Genomic DNA, 25885 nt, shown 5'->3' on the forward strand with positions numbered 1-25885 from the left:
GGCACTTAGAAGTCAATAACATCCTACGGCAGTACCAGACGGGTTTCCGCCCAGGTCATGGCACGGACTCCGCTCTCCTCGCCGTCATCGAGGAGGCGAGATGCATCCTGGATTCAGGAGGATCAGTGGCAGTGATCCTCCTGGATTTAAGCGCAGCCTTCGACACAGTTAACCATCGTGTCCTTCTTCATCGGCTAGCTGCGGCAGGGATTGCAAGTTCGGCGCTCAATTGGATAGAGTCTTTCCTCTCAGGGCGCTCGTTCCAGGTGTGGGATGGCAACTTCCACTCTGCCACCCTCCCCCTCACGAGCGGGGTCCCCCAGGGGTCCTCATTAAGCCCAACTTTATTCAATGCTTACATGGCTCCCCTTGAAGATGTGGTCACCCCCTTCGGGATTAAAATAGTAAGCTACGCAGACGACACCCAACTAGTCGTCTCACTTTCCCAACTGGACAAACACCCTGACAATCTACAAAACTGCCTTAAAAATATTCACACCTGGATGTGTGAATCAGCACTAAAATTAAACGGGTCAAAGACCGAGGTCATGTTGCTGGGCAAGCAGTGGTCCACCATCCCTCCTTCGGTTTGGCCAGCCGTCTTCGGGGAAATCCCCACCCCGAAACAGGAAATTAAAACCCTAGGAGTATGGCTAGAGCCCGAGCTGTCGATGAAGTCTCAGGCTACCAAGACAGCGGGGACCTGCTTTGGTCTAATGCGCTCCATCCGGAAGATCCTCCCACTACTCCCGCCTCTATCCAGGAAACTCCTAGTCCTGGGCCTGGTGCTCGCACGGCTGGACTATTGCAACATGATATACCTCGGAGCTCCAGAAGCTACCCTGTCCAAACTCCAGCGAACGCAGAATGCAGCCGCCCGGCTACTTTGGAATCTCCCCTCCAGAGTATCAGCCAGGCCAGCAATCCAGGCTCTTCACTGGCTTCCAATCCGCCAAAGGGTCGATTTCAAGACCCTCTGTACTGCGCACAAGCTGCTTAATGGTTCCGGCCCAAATATCCTAAGAGACCTGGTTACTCCTTACAAAGTCCCCAGGTCGCTCCGGTCGGAGAAGGAGAACCTGGCCATTGTCCCTAGATATAGGAAGACACGTACGGGAGGCCGCCGCTTCTCGATCAATGCATCCACGAGATGGAACGCTCTTCCCCGTACCCTTCGACTGGAATCTAATCACTTGATGTTCAGGAAGAAATTGAAAACGATGTTGTTCCCTAAATAAAAAAAATAAAAAAAACAATCCCCCCCTCTGCCCTCAGGTTCGCCTTCAAGATTACAGCGCGGGGATGCCCTCGGGTCACCAGGCGCTTTACAAATGGCTAGTCAAGTCAAGTCAAATGATCTTTATTCGGAATAAAAACATCCATAAAAGTACAAACAAAATACAATAAAAACAATATGATACAATAATGACATCTGGAAAACAAGTCTAAGAACAGTCAAACATAATCAAATTTCAATTTCACATCTACACGCAAATTTGTCCCTTCATATTATAAAAACAGCTTTATACACAATTTAAAAATATGCAACTAAGAGATTCTCTAAAGCGCATAGAAAGAAGTGCAGTGTGCAATTATTCTACCTCAATATATAAAGTGGCTCGTGATCTGACGGCAGCTTTAAGGAAGCAGCTCACCCTGAATATAACTTCATCTGATCCCAGTAGTAAAAAAGACCTCAATGCTAATTTAAAATTAGTCAATTCATGTTTTCTACAATAAGGCATTAAATAATGGACGGAAAGTTTTTTATAAAAACCACAAAAGAACAAGAAATGCATAAGGCTCTGTTTCATATTAGGGTTACATGGACAATTTAGAGTTTCTAGATGTTTATTGTAACCCAAAGGGAAATTTAGTAAATTTACTATACTCCCATCTCGGAAACGAAACAGTAAACCCCTATTCCACCTGCCAAGGTGCAGACGTAAGTACCTATATGGTGGGCCAGGATGTTTAATGTGGGGTTCAGAATAGCCCATATATTTTGTAACAGTGCATTTAGTCAAGTTCTTCCTTTCCCGCTCCTCTCTATACAAATCATATAGTGCCCTAAGAATAATGGTCTTATGGGAACGATTTATTAAACTTGGTATAGTAAACAGAAAACCCTGCCCTACACTTTCAAGGCAATCTTTTACCGCTTTTAACCATGGTATACAGTGTGCCCTATCGCATTTTAAGCAATCTAAAATTATTTCGCGGGTCAGGATGGCAGCCGGGTTATTCCATATCCTTTGCCAGAAGAGTGCTGGTCTGGATCTTACAAAGTCCTCTATGTATGAGATGTTTAATTCGTTATGGCACACATAGTTAGGGGAACAAATGACCCCACCCAGCACCTTCCGGCAGAACCTATTTTCTTCCATTTGGATATGGGAGCAGTTTGTGTAACCCCAAACCTCGGCGCCATAAGTGCCAGTTGGCATGCATTGGGTTTGATAGATCTTAACTAGTGGTGTAATTACGTCTGCGTAGTTGGGTTGTCTCAAAGAGATAACACAATTTATGGCTTTACCCAACTTATTCCTAGCATAAGATACATGTGCATGCCACGAACCAGTGTTTGAGAATAGCAACCCCAGATAGGGGAAAGTACTGGTACTTTTCAAAACATTTGACCCTGATTTAATCTCGGCAATTTTATAATTTTTAGGGCCACAACTCATGATTAAGGATTTTTTAAAATTAGTTGTCAGGCCTAAGTCGGCCATAAAAAGAACAAATCCTGAAATTAGAGTGCGGAGTGCCTTGGGAGTGCGGCCCATCAGGACCGCATCATCAGCGTAAAGAAGGGTAGGTATAGGGACTCCATTTACGTAGGGTACATCTTTTGTTAAAATACTCAGAGAGCCGCTTAAATTATTAATATACAAAATAAACAGGAGGGGGGCCAGCACACACCCTTGTCTGACCCCCCTACCAATGCTAATATCGTCAGAAACTTCACCAGATTGATTTATACGCACACGTGCTTTTAAATCACGATGTAAAAAAGCTAAAAAGTGGACCAAATAATCATCTAAACCATACTCAAGGAGGGTGGACCATAGGCGGGAACGATTAACAAAATCAAAAGCGGAACTCAAATCCATAAAGCCAAAATATAGAGGGGATTTCTTAGCAGTGTTATATTTCGCCATAATCAGGCTCAGGTTTAAGCATTGTTCCACCGTTCCAACGCTACTGCGGAAACCAAGCTGGCTGGGATGTAGGATCTTACTCTCATCTGCCCAAGTTCTAATCCTTTTAAATATAACCCGCCCCAAAACTTTCAAAGTGTTATCAATTAACGAAATGGGGCGGTAACACCCCGGATCCAGCCTATCACCCTTCTTAAAAATGGGAACGATTATGCTGCAAGACCATGTTTCTGGAATTTGCCCGTTTGTTAAATTATTAAAAACATTACATAATAGTGGCGCCCAAAAATCGGGCTCACACTTCAACTGGTCAATTGAGAGCCCATCAGGACCGGGCGCTTTATTTACAGCACTTTCTGATATGGCATCCTCAACCTCAGATACAGAAATATTAAGTGGGTTTAGGGGGAGTAGAGTCAAAGGAGGGTTGTCTGGTGTTGCATAGATTTTAGCAAAATGTTCAACCCAGATAGGACCAGTGATGTTACAATTAATTTCCGTTAAATTAGAGCCTATAGATCTTATCTCCTTTACCTCCTTCCAAAACCCAGTAGTATCTTTCAATTCGGCTGAGCGTGCCAAGGAACCCCAGTGAGTTTTAAGCAGTTCATTTGATCTAGTGCGTAGGGTACATTTGTACTCTGCTCTGAGCAGCCTTATTTGTGGTATATCCCTAGGTTCGGCTTTTAGGGCAGCTCTCAACTTCCTGTTTGCTTTTGAACAAAGGGCATCAAACCATCTAGGTGTTTCCTCAGCTTTACTAGAAGCTGGTCTGGAAATTTCACCTTTTATTACAGAGCAGAGTTCAGAGAATGATGTAATTATATTAACCCCATAGTCATCAGAACTCAGACAGTTTTCGATCAGAACTGGATGTTTTTTAATAGTTTCAGCTAGGATTCCCCTGTTGTCTGCGCCCTTCCAGATTACCCTCAATTTATCAGTTGAGACCTTCAAGTTTTTAGCACCTATTTCGTTTCGTAAACACTTGCCCCTCACAAGTGATAGGTGAATGACAATCGGGTAATGGTCGCTATAAATTTTGCATACCACTTCAGCCCTTGTTAGAGCATTAGCGACAGGAGGTGAAACGAAAACATAATCAATTGTAGTGCCGCCCCCATGGCCAATGAAAGTGGGAAATGGGGCGGCGCTATTTTCCATACCTACATATTCCATACAATTTACAAGGTCTCTAGTTGCGAGAAGATTTGACAGTTCTGTACCTCTTTTGCATGGGGGATTTCTTGGATGTATATGAGCATTAAAGTCCCCTCCTAGGCAGATGCCATCAAATTTCCCGTATTTCTGTCCATCCATAATTTCGTCAATAAAATCAAATAAAAGAATAAAATTATGATTAGGTTGGGACAAAAAGTCATTGTTATAGAAATTGATCAGACATAACCTTGTCCTCTGGGTATAAGATAATGCCATGAAGCTGGGACAATTGGTTAATAGTGTATCAACTTTAACTTCCGCAGTAATTTTTATCCAAATAGATAATCCACCGCTTGGACGACCAAACGGGGGGGCTAAGACAGTCCTATTATGGCAGCTGTACCCCTCAAATAACAAGTCATCGGTACACCAGGTTTCCTGGAACATTAGTACATCATGACAGTTGACCCAGTCCTTCCAAGAAGTGATTTCCATCTTGGCCTTCAGACCGGCAATATTCCAGCTAAGAATTTTTAAAGTATTATCTAGACTCGAACAAGGGCCCTGATCAGATCCTGAAACAAGTTTTACTATAGTATGCCCCTGTTGTTCACATGGTGTACTAAGTAAAAAAGTCTTTGGTGTTAACAGAAATGCCTCAGGAAGTATTTCCACTGACTGGTCGATAGCAGAACACACAGAAACCGGTTCAGTGGTAGTGGAGGGCAGTCAATCCAATGTTTCCAGATCGTGGAATATTGCAAACCTATTATGTAACGGAAAAACTGGTGGGGGCTGCATCATTTTGTGTGGGGGACGGTAGAAGTAATTTAGCGGTAAGGGGGTCACCACTGTAGATGTACCATGTCGAGCAAAGTTTTTATTCAGCAAGAATTTTGCAGTGCCCGGGTTTCTAAAGTTAATTACAATACAGTCCCCATTAATGTTTTTGAAAAGAGGACCAACCCAGGTTACTCGCCTTGTAGATAAGATCTCTTTAGAAATGTCATAACCCACCCCCTTATGCTTCGTTAGCCAGTCTATACACTTGTTGTGCAATTGAACCCACGATTCTCCTTGTCCTTCCCTAAGGGGTGGAATACCGGCCAGAACTAGAACATAAGGACAAGCCTCAGGTAAAAGATGTAAGGCAGGGCCTTGATGTTTAACAGGCCTAGTGTCTTCATGTGAGATCTTATTATAGCGCTGGCTAGAATTCAAGGGGGCCTTCTGCACTGTATTAGTGCATGTCGCTAAATTACTCTTATTGTTTTTCATTAATGTTCCATTTGCAGCGGTAGAGGGAGCAGAAGATTTAGTCGAGGAATCAGAAACGCTGGTAACGTTACTTGGAGGCAAAGGGGGTTTGGTTGACGAGTCAGGCGGGTTACTACCTCTTATGCTTTTGCTTTTGGTGACCGCAGATGTAGTAGACGGTGATAGATTAGTAGCAGCCTGTGGTTCCTTAACCATATTATTGCCATGATCACCACCAGTAAGAACACGGGTGGTGGATTCCAAATCCTTTAGCAGACGTTCTACTCTTATTTTGTCCAAGCTCACAATGCCTTTTCTCTTGGCATCATCATTTTTAATTAGGTTTTCCAGTCTGTCAAGTCTTCTAAAAATATTATTAAATTGTTTGTTCATTTGACCTTCAAGCTGTTTAAAAATAGTATCTGCAATAGTCTCAATGAGATTCCCCTCTGATTTGGAGTGGTAACTGTTTATATTGGGGAGTTCAGTCTGGGTGGAAATTGACATAGAATTTAAGTCCTCGTTATTTATGACTACGACATCACCCAGATGAGATTGTTCCTGCACAGATACATTATGTTGGATCAACTTATGTTTCTTCCCCCTATTCCACATACTTTGTGGTGTTGGTTGGTTTACGCTCCTTAGTGGCTGCTTCCTTTTGTTATGGGTTAGTTTTACAGGGCCCCTCTTTCTCTTAGCTACAACGTTCTCAGACGCCTTAATAGTAGCCTCTGTAGATGTTAATAACGGGGTAGGGTCAGGAGCTACATCTGAGGCTGTGTATGTAACAGTATTTTCATCGTCCAGAACAATGGGCACAGTAACAACAGGATGTGATGGTTTAACCACAATAACTTCCGGAATTACATGAGTGTTGGCGTTTAAACAACTCGTGGCATTTAGTTTGTTAATATTCATTGGACCCATAGAGAACCTCCTTTCAGTTTCAACAATCTCATTAAACGGGGTATCTATCAGTGTCTCAAAGGATGATATCAATGATACAGAGGTCTCTATGTCCTGAGTGAGTGCATCAGCAGTTGTACTAATGACATTGCGGTCACACATTATATTAACCAGATAGGGAACTGACCTTACGAGGGAAATGTTAGTGGGGTAGCCCGCCCGACCACTTAGACCTCTGAGGGCCTCAGAGGGCCCGCCCTTTGCCCGGGCTTCGCCCGGCGCCGTCCGCGCGCTTCCGCGACGCGGAGGGGACTCCCTGATTAAGTAGCGCCTCCGGGCGCGCAGCATCAGGAAGTGGACCACAGGAAGTTGTCGCACTGCCCTCTGATAGCTGTAGTCTCCAGCCGCTGCGATGGCGTGGAGCGGCGAGACCACAGCGTCAGGGCCCCAGGTGCGAGATGGTGTCCGGCGGCGAGATAGTCTCTAGTAGCTCCGTGTGGCAAATGAGCAGGTGAGCAAGTGATTTTCCTCCCCGCTCCACCGAGGGGACTCCCTGATTAAGTAGCGCCTCCGGGCGCGCAGCGTCAGGAAGTGGACCACAGGAAGTTGTCGCACTGCCCTCTGGGAGCTGTAGTCTCCAGCCGCTGCGATGGCGTGGAGCGGCGAGACCACAGCGTCAGGGCCCCAGGTGCGAGATGGTGTCCGGCGGCGAGATAGTCTCTAGTAGCTCCGTGTGGCAAATGAGCAGGTGAGCAAGTGATTTTCCTCCCCGCTCCACCGAGGGGACTCCCTGATTAAGTAGCGCCTCCGGGCGCGCAGCGTCAGGAAGTGGACCACAGGAAGTTGTCGCACTGCCCTCTGGGAGCTGTGGTCTCCAGCCGCTGCGATGGCGTGGAGCGGCGAGACCACAGCGTCAGGGCCCCAGGTGCGAGATGGTGTCCGGCGGCGAGATAGTCTCTAGTAGCTCCGTGTGGCAAATGAGCAGGTGAGCAAGTGATTTTCCTCCCCGCTCCACCGAGGGGACTCCCTGATTAAGTAGCGCCTCCGGGCGCGCAGCGTCAGGAAGTGGACCTGACGCTAAAATAAATAAATAAATAAATAAATTCTATGTGCTACCTCATTCTTCCTCTCTTAACTATCTTCTTGATCTCTTTCAGCTCTCTGTGTTTTCCCTAGTTTCCCCCTAACATCTTTGTTTGTTTTATCTTTTCTCTGCCTTTACCGGCCCTAATCTTGCAACCCTTTTCGAGACAGTTGGATGACCATTTGGCGCCTCATACCCCATTACCCGTTTTTCAATCATCGGCCCGTCTGCTTTGCTTCCAGTCATCCCAGCCAAACTCTCTTGTCTGCTAATTACCATGATTACGTTTTCACTGTCTCTCGTTAGAAGGTCGTCCATTGAGCCACAAACCTCTGAATGCGCTATATATGCAAAAGGATCAGCAGTCTTTTAACTTTAATCGCAAGAATAAGGATTTCATCCGTCCTATGTATGATTGATGCCTGTAAATCTCATTCAATGTAAATGTGTACTTAGACATGCACCTCTCTTTACAAGTGATGTGCACAAAGTAATAGGAACAACTTTTTTGCGATCCAGGGTTTTTTGAATAATGTTCTGCACTCAAAGCAGTAGAACATTTTATTTTTATCCTCGCTCAAACTAACTGAGATTGATAATGATACTCACTCACCACTAAACAAGAGTAGTCGGCACGAGGAGACTCGAAGGCGAAGCAAAGGCAAGTCCACACACCACGGTGACGACGAGGAGGGCCCAGAACCGGATCCTACGTCAGCAGCGCCGTGCACCGCAAATGGCCAATCACTGCACAGACTACATGAAGTCAGACACAGTGATTGGCCATTGTGCAGTGCGGCTGAGTCACCCACGGGCGGCATCCAATAATGGATTGCCCTGCCCTGCTGCAAGGTGACCGGGCCAATCCTGGCGGCTTGGGGGGCACACTAGCTGCTCGCCCTGTCGCCCTTGTGAATGCTGGGGCTCCTGCCTGGTTTAATCAGCACCCCCCTGTCACCAGCTATCATGGGGGAACTTTCATCGCGCATGCGCGGGCTAGTTTCAGCCCCACGCAACATATGCGCATAATCATTAGGTATGCCCTGCTGTGTCTGACTGTGACGTAGACCTGACGTAGCGGTCTCGACTCGACTGTCCGCCCGGCCCAGCCCCCCCCCCCCCCTGCGCTTCCCGTTTCCGTCGGGTGCGCCCCGGATTCCAGGAGGATAATCACCGAATAAATGAATTTAAAAAAGTACAGTAGTAAGTTTTCATTATCATTATTACACTTGCAGCCGCGGCGGGTCCCTGGGCTGGTGGGGCTACGCCCCTACGCCCCTATGGACGCACCGCTGCTGCAATGAACTAGAAGTCAGCTTCATATGCTAGTTATGAATAAAACAACCACCTTAGTTCAGGGCATACAACTATGTCTTATCTTACTCACACCTGTCTCTACTCCTTTCTTTATGGCCTATTTACGATGGGGATGTGCCCGGTTTTATTATGGGTCCGATCGACCTGTCTGATGAAAAATGTTAAGTTTAACCAATGATTGATTAAGGGCTGGACAAACTGAAAAATGGGCTTGTCATCATGATCCTGCTTTTGTCGTGGAAACATGTGAATGGTCAAACTGTAAGGAAGGAATGTTGGATTTGTTTTTGCATGCTTGCAAAAGCTAGGACTGCCCCTTACTTATGTGTTGAGTCATGTAACCCTAAAACATAAAAAAAGCCTCTGTCCTCTGTATTCCTCAGACTACCTCATTCAGTTGCTTCGGCTTCTGTGTGACGTGGCCTCACTATGTTAAGTTTAATAAAGATGTCTTTTCATATTACAGCTTCTGTGCCAAGTTCTTTGTTATATTAGTAAGTATTCCCTGAGAACGAAAATTCCAGTTCTTCATCGGGGACATGTAGCTTGGATCTAAACACTGTTAATATGGGTGTTATAATTTCATAATGCAACGTTCTTTAAAGAGCCATGGCTAAATGAAGGAATGCAAATATAACAGTGGTCATGTAGTCTCATAATTATTAAACATTAAACATGCACCTGCCGGCGGCATCCCCTGATGATGGTGTGAGGTCAGTACACCTGCAGGCTGCATCCCCTGATGATGGTGTGAGGTCAGTACACCTGCAGGCTGCATCCCCTGATGATAGTTTGAGGTCAGTACACCTGCAGGATGCACCCATTGATGGTGTGAGGTCAGTACACCTCAGGCTGCACCCCCTGATGATAGTGTGTGGCTAGTACACCTGCCCCCTGCACCCCTTGATTATGGTGTGAGGTCAGTAAACCTGCCCCCTGCACCCCAGATGATGGTGTGAGGTCAGTAAACCTGCCCCCTGCATCCCCTGATGATGGTGTGAGGCCAGTACACCTGCCCCCTGCACCCCCAGGTGATGGTGTGAGGTCAGTACACCTGCCGCCCGATGATGGTGTGAGGCCAGTACACCTGCCCCCGCAACCCCTGATGATGGTGTGAGGTCAGTAAACCTGCCCCCTGCATCCCCTGATGATGGTGTGAGGTCAGTAAACCTGCCCCCTGCATCCCCTGATGATGGAGTGAGGTCAGTAAACCTGCCCCCCAATGATGGTGTGAGGCCAGTACACCTGCCCTCTGCACCCCCTGATGATGGTGTGAGGTCAGTAAACCTGCCCCCCCCGATGATGGTGTGAGGCCAATACATCTGCCCCTTGCATCCCCTGATGATGGTGTGAGGTCAGTAAACCTGCCCCCCCCGATGATGGTGTGAGGCCAATACATCTGCCCCTTGCATCCCCCAATGATGGTGTGAGGCCAGTACACCTGCCCTCTGCAACCCCTGATGATGGTGTGAGGTCAGTACCCCTGCCCCCTGCACCCCCTGATGATGGTGTGAGGTCAGCACACCTGCCCCCTGCACCACTGATGATGGTGTGTGGTCAGTAAACCTGCCCCCTGAACCCCTGATGATGGTGGGAGGTCAGTACACCTGCCCCCTGCACGCCCTGATGAAGGTGTGAGGCCAGTACACCTGCCCCTTGCACCCCTTGATGATGGTGTGAGGCCAGTACACCTGCCCCTTGCACCCCTTGATGATGGTGTGAGGCCAGTACACCTGCCCCTTGCACCCCTTGATGATGGTGTGAGGCCAGTACACCTGCCCCTTGCACCCCTTGATGATGGTGTGAGGCCAGTACACCTGCCCCTTGCACCCCTTGATGATGGTGTGAGGCCAGTACACCTACCCCCTGCACCCATTGATGATGGTGTGAGGTCAGTACACCTGCCCCCTCTCCCCTGATGATGGTGTGAGGCCAGTACACCTGCCCCTTGCACCCCTGATGATGGTGTGAGGCCAGTACACCTGCCCCCTGCACCCCCTGATGATGGGGTGAGGCTAGTACACCTGCTCCCTGCACCCATTGATGATGGTGTGAGGTCAGTAAACCTGCCCCCTGCACCCCCTGATGATGGTGTGAGGTCAGTACACCTGCCCCTGCACTCCCCGATGATGATGGTGTGAGGTCAGTACACCTGCCCCCCCGATGATGATGGTGTGAGGTCAGTACACCTGCCCCCCGATGATGATGGTGTGAGGTCAGTACACCTGCCCCCTCTCCCCTGATGATGGTGTGAGGCCAGTAAACCTGCCCCCTGCACCCCCTGATGATGGTGTGAGGTCAGTACACCTGCCCCGTGTACTCCCTGATGATGGTGTGAGGTCAGTACACCTGCCCCCTGCATCCCCCGATGATTGTGTGAGGTCAGTACACCTGCCCCCTGCTGATGGTGTGACACCTGCAGGCTGCCCCCCCCCCGATGAAGGTGTGAAGCCAGTACACCTGCCACCTGCCCCCTGCCCCCTCCTGATGATGGTGTGAGGTCAGTACACCTGCCCCCTGCATCCCCGATGATGGTGTGAGGTCAGTACACCTGCCCCCTCCATCCCCCTGATGATGGTGTGAGGTCAGTACAGCTGCCCCCTGCTGATGGTGTGACACCTGCAGGCTGCCCCCCGATGATGGTGTGAAGCCAGTACACCTGCCACCTGCCCCCTGCACCCTCCTGATGATGGTGTGAGGTCAGTACACCTGCCCCCTGCATCCCCCGATGATGGTGTGAGGTCAGTACACCTGCCCCCTGCTGATGGTGTGAGGTCAGTACACCAGCCCCCTCCATCCCCCTGATGATGGTGTGAGGTCAGTACAGCTGCCTTTCCATCCCCCCGATGATGGTGTGAGGTCAGTACACCTGCACCCCCTGATGATGGTGTGATACCCCCTGCTTCCCCTGATGATGGTGTGAGGTCAGTCCACCTGCCCTCTGCACCCCCTGATGATGGCGTGAGGTCAGTACACCTGCCCCCTGCACCCCCTGATGATGGTGTGAGGTCAGTACACCTTCCCCCTGCACCCCCTGATGATGGTGTGAGGTCAGTACACCTCAGGCTGCACCCCCTGATGATGGTGTGAGGTCAGTGCACCTCAGGCTGCATCCCCCGATGATGATGGTGTGAGGTCAGTACATCTCCCCCCTGCATCCCCTGATGATGGTGTGAGGTCAGTACACCTCAGGCTGCACCCCCTGATGATGGTGTGAGGTCAGTACACCTCAGGCTGCACCCCCTGATGATGGTGTGAGGTCAGTACACCTGCCCCCTGCACCCCCGATGATGGTGTGAGGTCAGTACACCTGCCCCCTGCGCCCCCCGATGATGGTGTGAGGTCAGTACACCTGCCCCCTGCACTCCCTGATGATGGTGTGAGGTCAGTGCACCTCAGGCTGCATCCCCCGATGATGATGGTGTGAGGTCAGTACACCTCAGGCTGCACCCCCTGATGATGGTGTGAGGTCAGTACACCTGCCCCCCTGCACCCCCTTATGATGGTGTGAGGTCAGTACACCTGCCCCTGCACTCCCCGATGATGGTGTGAGGTCAGTACACCTGCCCCCGATGATGATGGTGTGAGGTCAGTACACCTGCCCCCCCGATGATGATGGTGTGAGGTCAGTACACCTGCCCCCCGATGATGATGGTGTGAGGTCAGTACACCTGCCCCGATGATGATGGTGTGAGGTCAGTACACCTGCCCCCTGCACCTCCTGATGATGGTGTGAGGTCAGTACACTTGCCCCCTGCAGCCCCTGATCATGGTGTGAGGTCAGTACACCTGCCTCCCTCCCCCTTGATGATGGTGTGAGGTCAGTACACCTGCATCCCCCTGATGATGGTGTGAGGTCAGTACACCCCAGGCTGCACCCCCTGATGATGGTGTGAGGTCAGTACACCTGCCCCCTGCCCCCCCCGATGATGGTGTGAGGTCAGTAAACCTGCCCCCCTTCCCCCTGATGATGGTGTGAGGTCAGTACACCTGCCCCCTGCACCCCCTGATGATGGTGTGAGGTCAGTACACCTGCCCCCTCTCCCCCCTGATGATGGTGTGAGGTCAGTAGACCTCCCCCCCCTGATGATGGTGTGAGGTCAGTACACCTGCAGGCTGCACCCCCCCGATGATGGTGTGAGGTCAGTACACCTGCCCCCTACACCCCCTGATGATGGTGTGAGGTCAGTACACCTGCCCCCTGTACACCCTGATGATGGTGTGAGGTCAGTGCAACTCAGGCTGTAATCACACCCCTTGGTTGTGAGAGGTCTCACTTACCCCTGATGAAACTGAAGGTAACTGCAGCCAGTGCTCCTCCTTCCACTGGACAGACAGACCCTCAGGGCTCCTCCTCCCACAGGACAGACAGACAGACCCTCAGAGCTCCTCTCCTCTGCAGCAGGCTTGGGCTCACTACTGGTGCTGACTCTGCCCCCGCTGACCCGGATACTATCACACGCACAAGCCTGAGGAGAGCTCAGCAGCATCTGGGACTGACTCTGCCGCCACTGACCCGGAAGCAGACATTACTGAGAGGGCGGGGACGGGGTAATGTTATCCTGAGAAAAGGTTTCATTCGGCCTCCGCGGCTGGTGCTGCGCTGCACCAGGTGATCCGGATACTGTTCACCTCACAGGCCTGAGTAGAGCTCCATCGGCTCCGTTGCTTCTGCCGACTCTGACCCGGAAGTGAAACTGTTCTTTAGTTTCCAACAGTGAAAGAGAAAAGACCCTTGAGAGGGGGGTGAGTCTGAGGCGGGCGGAGGGAGGGAGAGGGTGGTGAGTCCAGGGGTGTAGAGGGGAGGTGAGTCCAGGGGTGTAGAGGAGAGATGATTCCAGGGGTGTAGAGGGGAGGTGAGTCCAGGGGTGTAGAGGGGAGGTGAGTCCAGGGGTGTAGAGAGGAGGTGAGTCCAGGGGTGTATTGGGGAGGTGAGTCCAGGGGTGTAGAGGAGAGGTGAGTCCAGGGGGAGAGGGGAGGTGAGTCCAGGGGTGTAGAGGAGAGGTGAGTCCATGGGTGTAGAGGGGAGGTGAGTCCAGGGGTGTAGAGGGGAGGTGAGTCCAGGGGTGTAGAGGGGAGGTGAGTCCAGGGGTGTAGAGGGGAGGTGAGTCCATGGGTGTAGAGGAGAGGTGAGTCCAGGGGTGTAGAGGGGAGGTGAGTCCAGGGGTGTAGAGGGGAGGTGAGTCCAGGGGTGTAGAGGAGAGGTGATTCCAGGGGTGTAAAGGGGAGGTGAGTCCAGGGGTGTAGAGAGGAGGTGAGTTCAGGGGTGTAGAGAGGAGGTGAGTACAGGGGTGTATTGGGGAGGTGAGTCCAGGGGTGTAGAGGAGAGGTGAGTCCAGGGGGAGAGGGGAGGTGAGTCCAGGGGTGTGAAGGGGAGCTGAGTCCAGGGGTGTGGAGAGGGGAGGTGAGTCCAGGGGGGGGAGAGGGGAGCTGAGTCCAGGGGTGTAGAGAGGAGGTGAGTCCTGGGGGAGGGGGGAGGTGAGTCCAGGGGTATAGAGGGGAGGTGAGTCCAGGGGTGTAGAGGGGAGGTGAGTCCAGGGGTGTAGAGGGGAGGTGAGTCCAGGGGTGTAGAGAGGAGGTGAGTCCAAGGGTGTAGAGGGGAGGTGAGTCGAGGGGGAGAGGGGAGGTGAGTCCAGGGGGGACAGGGGAGGTGAGTCCAGGGGTGTAGAGGGGAGGTGAGTCCAGGGGTGTAGAGGGGAGGTGAGTCCAGGGGTGTAGAGGGGAGGTGAGTCCAGGGATGTAGAGGGGTGGTGAGTCCAGGGGTGTAGAGGGGAGGTGAGTCCAGGGATGTAGAGGGGTGGTGAGTCCAGGGGTGTAGAGGGGAGGTGAGTCCAGGGGAGTAGAGGGGAGTTGAGGCTAGAGGGGAGCTCTATTGACTTAATTAACTAAAAGGCAGACGGGTTGAGAAAAGCCCAGATTGTGAAACAACTGTTGTTCCGACTGACGATGCTTGTATGCTGGATGTCATGTAGCAGATCTTTGGTTATAAGAGCTTGAGATCTAAGAGGTATTTTCGCCTGAAGGGATGTCTTTCCACATTTCTAAACAGAATATCACCTTTCCTAAATGTTTCATATTCAGGTTTTCCTAATGAGCCTACATTTTGTGTTGTACAATGTTTGAAAGCGTATGAGCTTTGCTTGATGGGATTCAAGCAAAATGCTGAAGGCCATTTGTTGATTGCCAAAAGCCATATGGTCCTGTCAGATCAGCTGATCTGGTCAGATGGGTTGGGCATTTTATGGCAGAAGACGGGTTGACATGAGTAAATTTGGGCACACTCAGTCAGGGGCTCAGTGGTGCCCAAAGCATTTTCATTTTGCGCCAGGTTAGATGATGTAATGATTGTATAGATTGGTCATCTGATTTTACTTTCAAGACATTTTATGATAAACCAATATCCAGTGTGCCATCTGTGCTCGTTGACTAGCTTTAAACAAGCATAATCTCAGCCTCCGTTCATGACATAGAATAAAAAATGATCTAGCTCCTGCATCAAGAATTTTCAATTCTATTAAGGGCACAGGATGAGAATTATCCCAGTGTTAGTCAACATGTGCATTATATGTGAATTAGGTCCTGAATATTATGTTGGTGTTGGGTATACTCCATCACAACAGTGACAGAATATACATACCACCAACATGAGGGTCCATCTGCTTGATTTAAATGCAGGTGGGCTTTCAGTGTGTCCATAATGAGACTACTTTGTCTCCGCCGTGGCATAACTTCTCCAACAGCACTCAGGCGTAAGAGCCATTGGAGAAATGGCTACATGCCAGTCCAGTTTAGATCCTGGACATGTAGTAATTTTATGCTGTTTCTTACTGCCAGAAGGAACAATAAAAGCATTATAATGCTCCACTCACCATGGGAGAAGACTCCCATGGCGAAAGGAGCATTTTATTTTTTGTTTACAAAAAGAAAATCTTATTTCAGGATTTTCTTTTTGCAAACAATAAACAATTACTCCATGCTACAGGTCTGCGTCCTGCTGGCACAGCCCCGTAGAAGAGAGTAATATACATTGCCAGGAACCGCCGTCATATTTCGATAAATGACTGCCAAGCAGGCAGTCATTTATAAATTAGGTGGACGTCTCTCCACCATGGGTATGAAGTAATATATTCTGTTCCATTGGCAAAACTGCAGGCCATCCTCCAAGTAATAAATCAAGCCCATAATTATATTCCATAATTGTGTCTTATTTGAATATGTCCAATATGTTGGACGTTACCTTGTTCGATGTACTGAGCAGAAGCGCAGGAAAGGCCTCTTTAGGAAGTGGCCAGGTCTTATAGGCATTGCGCCATTAACAGGTTGGATCTGTGATTCATCTAGAGTTGCTGTCTTTAGTGACAAAAGTTTCACTTCCATGACTTCCTGGAGGGTTCTGCTCTATAGTGGAAATCTGGATCGTTACAATTCTGTTTGATTACCGTGACTTTTTGTTGTTCTGGAAGTGAAGTTCCAAGTTGTTGATCTTTTGGTCAATTGAGCAAAGAGAGAGGAATAATTTTGGTGCCTCTGATTGATGAAGGGACATGTATGCGCTGATTAGTCACTGAATTGATGGTAAATGTAGTTTTTGTGTTTGACTGTCTTAATGGCTGCTGCGAATATTGCAGCAAAGATTAAGGAGCCTAATCCTCACCTTTGTATATTTAATACGATTGATAGTTCTTGACACAAAACTTGCTAAACCTTTTATCCTTCAAAATCTTCTGTTACGTTGTACACTCCAGTGCACAGGAACAGTTTCAACTCACAGAAAGCCCTTTAAATGTTCAATGATGGCATACACTCCAGTGTGCGTGAACAGCTTCCTGTTTAAGATGCATGTATGATACCCCTCCATCTCTAGGACTCTCTGAGGCCACATGTCATGTGTTACTATGTACGGCAGGAAAGGAATTAGTTTATAACATTCTTCAGCCAGACAACCATCATTGCAAATATACTATAAAAAGTTCCCATGCTTCTCTGTTTTACAAAAACATATTTTATAGATTTTTATGCTTAACAATCCAGCGAGAGAGCGAATCATATGTAACAAAATGCATATATGAGTTTCCTACTGTAATCAGAGCGCGATCATTTCAACGTACTAATATTCTGTAAAGAGGTGTTACCACCATAGAAGATGCAGTGACAGTGTTGTAACTCATAGTAGCAGTGCTGGTGTCACTGGTATGTTCATTCATTCTACATCAACTTAGCCTAGCCCCGCCTTCCTATAACTTACAACAAAAACATTCCCACCCCCTCCCTTCCCTAGACTCCCTCCTGTCCTCCCATAAGCCGATAAATAATTGGTTTAGTCCCTGTTCGTATGTATATTTCAAATTAATTGGTCTACATCTGTGCGTGTATCTGGTTTCTTCATGTCTGGGGTGGATCTGTTTTTGGTTTTCTACGTTTTGTATTGGTGGGTGAGTATCTAAACTACAGCGTCTGAATGTAATGAAGCTTCAGCAGATATAAAGAGTTCACGCACTGCGTCCCATTCTAGTGAAATAGGGGTCTTTCTTAATCCCCTGGTTTCCTCCCTCCTTATTGCCATGTTTTCGGCCCTTCCCCATCTGACTACTTCTCCATGCTAGGTGAGCATCGCAGGGGGCAATGCGGATTTCCAACTCATAGTAATTGAGGGTTTTCCAATATTAGGGCTAAGTTCCAAATCAGGGTTGCACTGTTTGTTTCCTGCGTTTACGGCGCAGTCCTAGTATACAGTATTCTGCGGTGTGTGTCCCTATTATGTTCGTAACAGTTCCTTAGACCTTCATCACATTTGCCCAGAACGGGATCAATCAAGGACAAGCCCATAGCATATGTAGCAGATCAGCAGTCTGTGAAAAGCATTGGGGACAGTGATCTCCCACCTCCGGGTAAATCTTTTTTTAATTGGTGCGGTGTAAGGTAGGCCCTTTGTAACACCATGTGTTGAATACGTTTTAATTTGGCATTGCAGGATACTTTTTTGGGGTATTCTAATGTGATATCCCATTCTTTGTCAATTGTTTCTTTACCTATATCAGTGCTCCACTTTTCTCTGAGCGCCTCCCGTGAAACTGCTGTGTGGGAGGGAATTCCCTTGTACAGCCCTGGGGTTAAATGCCTTCCATTGCCCATAAGGTGTAATGTATGTTCTAAATTGTGTGTGGGGGCTCTCTGCTATCTGGTGCCCAGTTCCGTCTAATGTACCTACTGGTGCCGCATGTAGAATGTAAAGGGAATTTGGTACCCCTTGCTTTCTAACAAAATTTGCATGATCTAATAAAACACTGTCAGTGAACAGCATCCCAACAGTGTTCACACCTTCTCATTTCCATCTGGAGATGCTTCGAGTTTTTATTACTCTTGTTTGTGTGGGGATCCCTAACAATGGAACATTGGGGGCGCAGGGGAGTAACCTCTTAGTGTATTGGATTGTTTTTTTCCAATACCTGAGGGCTGTTTTGAGCAAAGGAGGAGCCGCTATTGGGGTCCTTCCTCCAGGCAATACCAGGGCATGGAGGGTCCTCTGCTCTGGTGTCTGTTGCGTCATCACTGTCTCATGGAGGGTCCTCTGCTCTGGTGTCTGTTGCGTCGTCCCTGTCTCATGGAGGGTCCTCTGCTCTGGTGTCTGTTGCGTCATCCCTGTCTCATGGAGGGTCCTCTGCTCTGGTGTCTGTTGCGTCATCCCTGTCTCATGGAGGGTCCTCTGCTCTGGTGTCTGTTGCATCGTCCCTGTCTCATGGAGGGTCCTCTGCTCTGGTGTCTGTTGCGTCGTCCCTGTCTCATGGAGGGTCCTCTGCTCTGGTGTCTGTTGCGTCATCCCTGTCTCATGGAGGGTCCTCTGCTCTGGTGTCTGTTTCGTCATCCCTGTCTCATGGAGGGTCCACTGCTCTGGTGTCTGTTGCGTCATCCTGTCTCATGGAGGGTCCTCTGCTCTGGTGTCTGTTGCGTCATCCCTGTCTCATGGAGGGTCCTCTGCTCTGGTGTCTGTTGCGTCATCCCTGTCTCATGGATGGTCCTCTGCTCTGGTGTCTGTTGCGTCGTCCCCGTCTCATGGAGGGTCCTCTGCTCTGGTGTCTGTTGCGTCATCCCTGTCTCATGGAGGGTCCTCTGCTCTGGTGTCTGTTGCGTCATCCCTGTCTCATGGATGGTCCTCTGCTCTGGTGTCTGTTGCGTCATCCCTGTCCCATGGAGGGTCCTCTGCTCTGGTGTCTGTTGCGTCATCCCTGTCTCATGGAGGGTCCTCTGCTCTGGTGTCTGTTGCGTCATCCCCGTCTCATGGAGGGTCCTCTGCTCTGGTGTCTGTTGCGTCGTCCCCGTCTCATGGAGGGTCCTCTGCTCCGGTGTCTGTTGAGTCATCCCCGTCTCATGGAGAGTCCTCTGCTCTGGTGTCTGTTGCGTCATCCCTGTCTCATGGAGGGTCCTCTGCTCTGGTGTCTGTTGCGTCGTCCCCGTCTCATGGAGGGTCCTCTGCTCCGGTGTCTGTTGCGTCATCCCTGTCTCATGGAGGGTCCTCTGCTCTGGTGTCTGTTGCGTCATCCCCGTCTCATGGAGGGTCCTCTGCTCTGGTGTCTGTTGCGTCGTCCCCGTCTCATGGAGGGTCCTCTGCTCTGGTGTCTGTTGCGTCATCCCTGTCTCATGGAGGGTCCTCTGCTCTGGTGTCTGTTGCGTCATCCCCGTCTCATGGATGGTCCTCTGCTCTGGTGTCTGTTGCGTCATCCCCGTCTCATGGAGGGTCCTCTGCTCTGGTGTCTGTTGCGTCATCCCTGTCTCATGGAGGGTCCTCTGCTCTGGTGTCTGTTGCGTCGTCCCTGTCTCATGGAGGGTCCTCTGCTCTGGTGTCTGTTGCGTCATCCCTGTCTCATGGAGGGTCCTCTGCTCTGGTGTCTGTTGCGTCATCCCCGTCTCATGGAGGGTCCTCTCCTCTGGTGTCTGTTGCGTCATCCCCGTCTCATGGAGGGTCCTCTCCTCTGGTGTCTGTTGCGTCATCCCTGTCTCATGAAGGGTCCTCTGCTCTGGTGTCTATTGCATCATCCCTGTCTCATTGAGGGTCCTCTGCTCTGGTGTCTGTTGCGTCATCCCTGTCTCATGGAGGGTCCTCTACTCTGGTGTCTGTTGCGTCATCCCTGTCTCATGGAGGGTCCTCTGCTCTGGTGTCTGTTGCGTCGTCCCCGTCTCATGGAGGGTCCTCTGCTCTGGTGTCTGTTGCGACATCCCCGTCTCATGGAGGGTCCTCTGCTCTGGTGTCTGGTGCGTCATCCCTGTCTCATGGAGGGTCCTCTGCTCTGGTGTCTGTTGCGTCGTCCCTGTCTCATGGAGGGTCCTCTGCTCTGGTGTCTGTTGAGTCATCCCTGTCTCATGGAGGGTCCTCTGCTCTGGTGTCTGTTGCGTCATCCCTGTCTCATGGAGGGTCCTCTGCTCTGGTGTCTGTTGCGTCATCCCTGTCTCATGGAGGGTCCTCTGCTCTGGTGTCTGTTGAGTCGTCCCTGTCTCATGGAGGGTCCTATGCTCTGGTGTCTGTTGCGTCATCCCGTCTCATGGAGGGTCCTCTGCTCTGGTGTCTGTTGCGTCATCCCCTTCTCATGGAGGGTCCTCTGCTCTGGTGTCTGTTGAGTCATCCCTGTCTCATGGAGGGTCCTCTGCTCTGGTGTCTGTTGAGTCATCCCCGTCTCATGGAGGGTCCTCTGCTCTGGTGTCTGTTGCGTCGTCCCTGTCTCATGGAGGGTCCTCTGCTCTGGTGTCTGTTGCGTCATCCCGTCTCATGGAGGGTCCTCTGCTCTGGTGTCTGTTGCGTCATCCCCGTCTCTTGGAGGGTCCTCTGCTCCGGTGTCTGTTGAGTCATCCCTGTCTCATGGAGGGTCCTCTGCTCTGGTGTCTGTTGCGTCATCCCTGTCTCATGGAGGGTCCTCTGCTCTGGTGTCTGTTGCGTCATCCCTGTCTCATGGAGGGTCCTCTGCTCTGGTGTCTGTTGCGTCGTCCCTGTCTCATGGAGGGTCCTCTGCTCTGGTGTCTGTTGCGTCATCCCTGTCTCATGGAGGGTCCTCTGCTCTGGTGTCTGTTGCGTCATCCCCGTCTCATGGAGGGTCCTCTGCTCTGGTGTCTATTGCATCATCCCTGTCTCATTGAGGGTCCTCTGCTCTGGTGCCTGTTGCGTCATCCCTGTCTCATGGAGGGTCCTCTGCTCTGGTGTCTGTTGCGTCATCCCCGTCTCATGGAGGGTCCTCTGCTCTGGTATCTGTTGCGTCATCCCTGTCTCATGGAGGGTCCTCTGCTCTGGTGCGTCATCCCCGTCTCATGGAGGGTCCTCTGCTCTGGTGTCTGTTGCGACATCCCTGTCTCATGGAGGGTCCTCTGCTCTGGTGTCTGGTGCGTCATCCCTGTCTCATGGAGGGTCCTCTGCTCTGGTGTCTGTTGCGTCGTCCCGGTCTCATGGAGGGTCCTCTGCTCTGGTGTCTGTTGAGTCATCCCTGTCTCATGGAGGGTCCTCTGCTCTGGTGTCTGTTGCGTCATCCCTGTCTCATGGAGGGTCCTCTGCTCTGGTGTCTGTTGCGTCATCCCCGTCTCATGGAGGGTCCTCTGCTCTGGTGTCTGTTGCGTCGTCCCTGTCTCATGGAGGGTCCTCTGCTCTGCTGTCTGTTGCGTCATCCCTGTCTCATGGAGGGTCCTCTGCTCTGGTGTCTGTTGAATCATCCCCGTCTCATGGAGGGTCCTCTGCTCTGGTGTCTATTGCATCATCCCTGTCTCATGGAGGGTCCTCTGCTCTGGTGTCTGTTGCGTCGTCCCCGTCTCATGGAGGGTCCTCTGCTCTTGTGTCTGTTGCGTCATCCCTGTCTCATGGAGGGTCCTCTGCTCTGGTGTCTGTTGCGTCATCCCTGTCTCATGGAGGGTCCTCTGCTCTGGTGTCTGTTTCGTCGTCCCCGTCTCATGCAGGGTCCTCTGCTCTGGTGTCTGTTGCGTCATCCCTGTCTCATGGAGGGTCCTCTGCTCTGGTGTCTGTTGCGTCATCCCGTCTCATGGAGGGTCCTCTGCTCTGGTGTCTGTTGCGTCATCCCCGTCTCATGGAGGGTCCTCTGCTCTGGTGTCTGTTGCGTCATCCCTGTCTCATGGAGGGTCCTCTGCTCTGGTGTCTGTTGCGTCATCCCCGTCTCATGGAGGTTATGACCTGCAAGTCCAGTCTGATAGCCTTTAAAGTTGACTCGCATAGCAGTGCGCCTTAAAGTCCGGGACCCCCAAGCCTCCCTGGTCAGCCACTCTCCTGCGGCCCCACCCCATATTAATTCTAATAGCAGCGTATTCAAGGTCTTGAAGATGGTTTTTGGTACTACTACTATGGCAGATTTTTGAAATAATATAGCAGTCTTGAGAGCATATCCATTTTTGGAATGGGAACTCTGCCCGCCACTGAAAGTGGTAATAAGGTCCAGAATGCGATCTGATTTTAAGTGCCTTGGTTGCACGTAATAGGTTACCGTCTAGTAGTTCATGCGTCCCCCTATATATTTGTATGCCGAGGTATATGAAAGTAGTACGCTCAACTGGGAATGCCCAGGGGCCAAAGTGGATCGGCTCTACCCGTGCTGTGTCATTGAACTAGTAGGCATACGATTTGGACTAATTCATGGAAATGCCTGAAAGACTTTGGAAGGGAACAAATATAATTGAGATGGGCTCGAGATCACCCTGTAGGTTGTTTAAATAAAGAATAATATCATCTGCGTATGATGAGAGAATATGGTTGCTGTTTCCGATCTTAATACATTTTTCTGTTGCAAAGGAGCGTAGTTTGATGGCTAAGGGTTCGAGTGCTAATATGAACAAAAGCGGAGACAGCGGGCATCCCTGACGCGTGCCACAGGCTACCGCATAAGCCTGTAAAATGTGGGCACCCGTGCGGACCCGTGCAGTAGGTGCTGTGTATAATAAGTTAGCCCATCTCACAAACTCCCTCTGGATAACAAATTTCAAAAGGGCAGTTAGCATGTATTTCCAGCTTAGTGTGTCAAAAGCTTGCCTCAGGTCTAGGGAGATTTAACCAACTCCAGTGTTATCCGCAGTTGTAGAAGTCAATACGCGATATAGTCGCCTAATACTGAGGGAGGTGTTATGGGCAGGCATGAAACAGCATTGATCTATGTTTATTAGTTTTGGTAAATATTGAAGTAGTCTACGGGATAATATTTTCTTGATATGTTATATTCGGTGTTTAATAAAGAGAGAGGTCGGTATCCGGACATGTCCCTTTGGTTCCTGCCTAAGTTTGGGAGGGAAGTGACCAGTGCCTGCCGTGAGGTAGGAGGGAGGGACCCTGTGTCTAGTGATTCCTGGTACAGGCGCCCTAATTGGGGCACCAATGCCGCTGAGAAGATCTCATAAAGCTCCACCGGGAGGCCGTCCAGGCCCGGGCTTTTGTTTCTTGGATGTTCTTTTATCGCTTCTGTAATTTACATTTTTGAAATGGGTTCTTGTTAGAAATGGGATTTCTGGTTGGCTAAGGCTTGCGCCAAAGTCAGGCAGAAACCACCATTCTAAGTCAGGGCAAGGAAGTCACCCGCCAAGATAACCCCTGCTCACCCTCTTGGTAGCTTGGCACGAGCAGTCCAGCTTATCTCAGAGGTGATGTGTTAAGCATTTGCGCACGCACCCACCAGCAACGACATCCAAGGCCCCCCACAAAAGGAACTCCACACAAGGTTATATAAAAATAGCCTTTGTATTATCAAAACACATCAGAATCATAATCACAGGATGTACATTGTGCCAACTGGCACGGGCAAGATTTACAAGGGATTATATGGACACAGGACAGGGCCACACGGACCACTGTCAGGAATAAGCACTTGGTAGAACTAGAACATAGAACAAGCAGAAGCTTCACACATGATGCATAGAAACACATTCAGAGGTATAAGCTAGAAGCTTACACATGAGGCATGAAAACCCATTCAGAGGTATAGGCTAGAAGGTTTGCACATGATGCATAACAACACATTCAGAGGTGTAGGGAAAACACATGATGCATAAAAACACATTCAGCGGTGTCAGTGAAGACACATGACGCATAAAAACACATTCAGAGGTACCAGAACACAGGGTGCGCAAAACATACAACACTCAGTACATTTCCTAGCACCCTAAGAAGCACATAACTCACAACAAAGTCCAGGTTGCGCCACTGCGCCAAAAACCTAAACATAGCTGCTGCCCAGTACTTGCTGGGCAGCTGGGGACAGGGACATAACAGGGCCTAAACGCTGCAGCTGGCACTAAGTGCTGCGCAGCTGGGGAAGGCCAATGTAGGGATGAAGGAGTGTGACTCACTCCTGCGTCAAAGTACATGTCCCTAGAAAGAAAAGAACCTAAACGGAGCAGCTGCCCACAAAGTGCTGGGCAGCTGAGGACAAAACTGCGTCAGAGGGCTCTCGCTATCCCTTAGAAACAAATAGCGCCAACGTTGGAGCCCTCTAGGCTCTAGAACACTACATGTGCCCTCTGGCTGCTCAAACACAAAGACTGCGCAAAACAGAGCCATCGGGCTCTCTAGATCACTGGGGCCTTGGAGCCACGGGGCTCTTTAAAGAAATACATGCCCCCAAGTTGGAGCGGCCGCTGCCATCGGGCCGCTCTGAAAACGGGCACTGCGCTGGTATGTGCACGGGGGGGAGCGGGCACCGACAACATGCCCCGACACCACCCCCCCACCCCCTAAACAACCAAGTGTGGGCCCCTCTGGGCCCGAGTAGCCACTTGTGCCAAACGATGGCGTTCTCAGGCTGTAAAACAAACATGGGGGTGGAGGAGCTACCTCGGCTCCTCGAACAATCATGCCCCGCATACGTTGGAGCAGCCCTCTGCCAAGCGGGGCTGCTCTGAGGGAGGCACCGGCATGGTGCCTTCGTTTTGCTTCCTCCCCCCCGCCCTGTACACTCACCGGGCTGCTCTTTCCTTCTCCGGCGGTGGGGGCATCTACGCGGCGGCACTCTGCGGGGCTCTCTCCACACGGGAGCCCCGCCTCTGCAAGGCACCTGCTTCACTTTCCCTTGGTGGCGGCCCCAAGGCTCTCCATAACTTATTGGAGCCCCGGGCCGCGAGAAGCCCTCCCTCGGCCGGCTGCTTCTTCCTAGTGCCAGCGTCACTTCCATTCGGCGGCCCCGCCCACAACCAGGAGGGCCGCGGCGGCCTTCTTAACGCAGCTCGGGCCGTGGCGGGGAGACTCGGAAATGAGGGGTGGGCACCCTCGGGTGGCACATAAAATGTAGAAGCGAGGTGGGGACTCGCTAAGGCACACCTAAACGGGGTGTCACCCGGGGCAAGGAGAATAATATCGGTACGGCGGCCATCATGCAGGGTGCGCACCTGCGAAGGGCAAATAGAGGGGGGGTCCCCAGGAAGGGGGACTCCCTCACACACAAAGCAGCCCAGCGCTGCAGGGTTCCCATGGCGCGCTCCCAGAGTGAAAAACCAAGCGTTCAACAGGCCAGCATCCCAAAGGAAAATACAGCTCTCTCATGCTGCAAAAGGCTTGCAAAAGTCCTGTGGGCAAGGAAGAAAGTCAAAAAGGGGTCCAGGAGTAACGAAAAGGAGCAGGCAGCTCCCAGCAAAGCAAGCTCCCAGTTATCCAGCATCCAGGGCATCCAGGGGCTGCGCAAGGCCCAGGGAGGCAAGTCTTCCCCTGGGCCCCAGCAGCAGCACGCCCCTGGTAGATTCAAGTAGGAACACAAGAACCTTTTACAAGAGGTCACAGCCTCTTTTTATACACAAAATCCCTTTGTCTCCAGGGTGTAGGGTTGCAGCAAAACCACACGCAGCTGGTTTGGGAGCACTCTGATGGGCTCAGCCCCTCACTCTATTCACTGGCCAGGCTAGGGTCATTAGACACACCACAGGGGGCGGAGCCAGCATTGTGTGGGGAAAGCCCAGCCCTATTCAGGTCCCAGGTGCAGCCCCTCCCTGCCATCAACATGCAGATCTCCCCATTCACCACCGGGGCAGACCCACCCAG

At 50.7% G+C, this 25885-nt stretch overlaps 2 protein-coding genes across 5 annotated transcripts in view; one reads left to right on the forward strand and one right to left on the reverse strand.

The window, feature by feature from the left end:
• The window catches only part of LOC144826382 (uncharacterized), a 100499-nt gene extending 87194 nt beyond the window's left edge, over window positions 1-13305 (reverse strand). The window contains exon 1 of the mRNA XM_078684730.1: window positions 13171-13305. The gene's annotated coding sequence lies outside the window, so the exon portion shown is untranslated. The remainder of the gene's footprint in view (window positions 1-13170) is intronic.
• LOC144825958 (uncharacterized) overlaps window positions 1-25885 on the forward strand; it is a 106729-nt gene that overhangs the window by 9734 nt on the left and 71110 nt on the right. The window contains exon 1 of one of the 4 annotated variants that reach the window (XM_078684386.1): window positions 13503-13635. The exons of 2 other annotated variants lie outside the window; for them this stretch is intronic. The gene's annotated coding sequence lies outside the window, so the exon portion shown is untranslated. Of the gene's footprint in view, window positions 1-13502; window positions 13636-14819; window positions 14897-25885 lie in introns of those variants that run through there. One more of the 4 variants, XM_078684482.1, reaches the window with a different exon arrangement.

The sequence above is a fragment of the Lissotriton helveticus genome, chromosome 1_1, assembly GCF_964261635.1.
Source record: "Lissotriton helveticus chromosome 1_1, aLisHel1.1, whole genome shotgun sequence".
Classification (NCBI taxonomy): Eukaryota; Metazoa; Chordata; class Amphibia; order Caudata; family Salamandridae; genus Lissotriton; species Lissotriton helveticus.